This window comes from Capsicum annuum, unplaced genomic scaffold (assembly GCF_002878395.1).
Source record: "Capsicum annuum cultivar UCD-10X-F1 unplaced genomic scaffold, UCD10Xv1.1 ctg79847, whole genome shotgun sequence".
NCBI lineage: Eukaryota > Viridiplantae > Streptophyta > Magnoliopsida > Solanales > Solanaceae > Capsicum > Capsicum annuum.
In genome coordinates this window covers 1-2866 of record NW_025890459.1, presented here as the reverse complement: position 1 = coordinate 2866, position 2866 = coordinate 1, and the positions used below count along the sequence as shown (strand labels likewise).

The window sequence follows — 2866 nt, the reverse complement described above, 5'->3', positions numbered from 1 at the left end:
AAAAAAATAATTAATACAAAAGATAAAATAAGAAAAAAAATTATCTTTCTTAATTAATGAAAAAATACGAATAAAATGAGAAATCAAATTAAAAAAATCAAATTAAAAAATTTAAGATGGAAGAAGTATTATATTATCACATTAGTATACTTTTTTCATTTTTCAGTAAATGGTGTTTTTATTTAACAATTTTTATGATGATTTTTAAATCTCTTTGTATTTTAACTATTTCCTCTTCTCATAGTTTCAGTATTGATTTTGTGGTTTGCAAGATAGGTGACACGACTTTTGAGGTAATTGCATATTTCTCTCTTCACTAATATTTGTCCATATTATATAAATAAATATTTAATGATACTTATTTAATTTATAAAATTAATAAATAATTTATTTATTTATTTTTATTTATTTTATTCTTTCGATTAAATATTATTAATTACTTCCAAAAAAAATTTAAATCATTAAATTTATTATATTTAAAGTATAATATAGTAAAATCATAATATTATTTATTATTTTTTAATAGATATGTCAAATCAATAGTGAATAAATTTTATTGAACGGAATGAGTAAATATATCATATCAAAATCCTACTAAATTATCATTTTGTCACGATCCAAAAACCTCATGATGATACCTATCGAAGCCCGACCTTGATAAAGAAGTCAACCACCCAAAAAACGAAAGAAATTCACACCAAGTAATGATAACAAATATACGAGATTTTTATAATGAAGTCAAGCCAACTCAAAAACATAAATAAGGCGGAGATCTGAAAGAAATAACTGAAATCTCCAAATCTAGCGTCATAAATGTAGAGCATTTAAATGCAACACAGAAATACTGAAAATATGAATATTTTGTTTTAGAACAAATAAGGACATCTAAAACAGGTAAGAGGAGGTCCAGAGTTACCTCTGAAAGCCCTAGAGCATGTTTTTTTTGTTTTTTTGGTTTTCCAAGGTATCCCCAGCCCGACAGGTCAAGGACTAATCCTCTGCGGATCTGAGCTCCATTTAATGATTTGCCGCTGGCCAATTGGTTGTTGCATGCATAAGGCGGGAATCGAACCCCCGACGCTTGCTTAAGAGACCTAGTGAGCTAACCACTAGGCCAACCAAGCTTGGTTGCCCTAGAGCATGTCAGTACCTCAATCATCACTCATATAAGCACGAAATTAGTTGTTGCATCCTGTGTGTTGTTCGAATTTGAATCAACTCTGCTACTAAATCATGTTTGATATTTCAGACCTAATAAAACTATACAAATTATCATCCGACACTCAAAACATCAAATATCAATCGAAATTAACTATATGTGATTTTTAAATCCTCTAAAAATCACAAACTCATTCAGATCATTTCCGATCACATCAGAAACCGTGCCAACTGTTTTCACAGTCTAAATAACATGCAGCAATTACGACAAAAGGCAAAATGGTCAAACAGAAAAAATTGCAGGCTTTCACAATTCAGTTTATCACACTTTCTTGTACAAGTGTATCCAACTAATACAACAACATACTTTTTTGGTCATCTTTATTTATCCAACATGCTAAGATATTTGTCTAATTTAAAAAATAAAAAGATAATTTATCATTTTGTATCTAGTTTATTCATGTTATTAAATACTATTCTCATTTAGCAATAATACTTGTCCACATTTGGCTTTACGTACAACTTAAGAATAATAAATAATATAAGTAATTTTACCATATCAATCTTTGAATATAATAAATTTCATATTTCAAAAAACATTTTGCATAATGAATAATACTCCTCCCGTTCACTTTCACTTGTCACATGTCGACTTGTTACACCCATTAAAAAAAAAAAATTGACATGACTATTTTTACTGTACTATACCTATTAATTAATATTTAATTTATGTACTTAAAAAATAATTTAAAGAATAAGTAATTATTCATTATTTTTCAATCTAAACAAGTGCTGTTAGATTTCTATTTTTTAGTAAAAACAAGTAAAAATTAAACGGAGAAAGTATTTTTGCTACCCTATATAAGTGTGAATGTGGAAGTGCAAAATATTCATATTTGAGAGCTAAATTGAAAATGGCAGCAACAACAATTGTGTATAGAAAGATAATTAAGCCTTCCTCCCCCACTCCATCTTCATTTAGACATCTCAATCACACTTTGATGAATTACACAAATATTCCTCACACATTCTTGAAAATTCTCTTTCAAAAGTATTATCCTTTTACTATTCCTTCGCGGGACAATTCAAGGAGGGGAATGGTTGCCCGGGTTTCTCGGCCTGGTATCATAACAGCTATGTCGATTGCAATGACATAGGTATTGAGTATTTATATGTTCGAATTAGTTGTCCAATGTCTGAAATTCTCAACCACCCTAATAATGACGTTGTAGATGTAGTCTTTCCACAAGATTTGCCTTGGGGTAGTACCTTGAACCGAAGTCCACTAGTGGTTCAATTAAGCCATTTCGATTGTGGTGGAATAGCAGCCAGTGCAGGTCTGTCACACAAGATTGCTGATGGATATAGTTTCTGAAGATTCCTTAATGATTGGGCTGATATAGCTCGACAGGTGGATTTCAAACCATCTCCTCAGTTTAATGCATCTTCTTTCTTTCCACTAATGGATGATGCTCCAGCTATACTTAATGGTGTGCTTGAACCACAACGACATGTGTCAAGAATGTACAATTTCTCATCCTCTAGTTTGCGAAGATTAAAGGATGTCGTTGCAACAAATTCAGGAGTGTAGAATCCAACTCGCATTGAAGTTGCCACTGCACTTCTCCATAAATGTGGAGTGGCTGTATCAATGGAGAAACCGGGTGTGTTCAAACCAACTCTATTGAGCCATGTAATGAATATACGC

The 2866-nt window shown here is 30.8% G+C and overlaps 1 pseudogene; it reads left to right on the top strand.

Annotated features, from left to right (window-relative positions):
- Positions 1-2072: 2072 nt before the first annotated feature.
- LOC124895093 lies at positions 2073-2860 on the top strand (annotated as a pseudogene).
- The last annotated feature ends 6 nt before the right edge of the window (positions 2861-2866 follow it).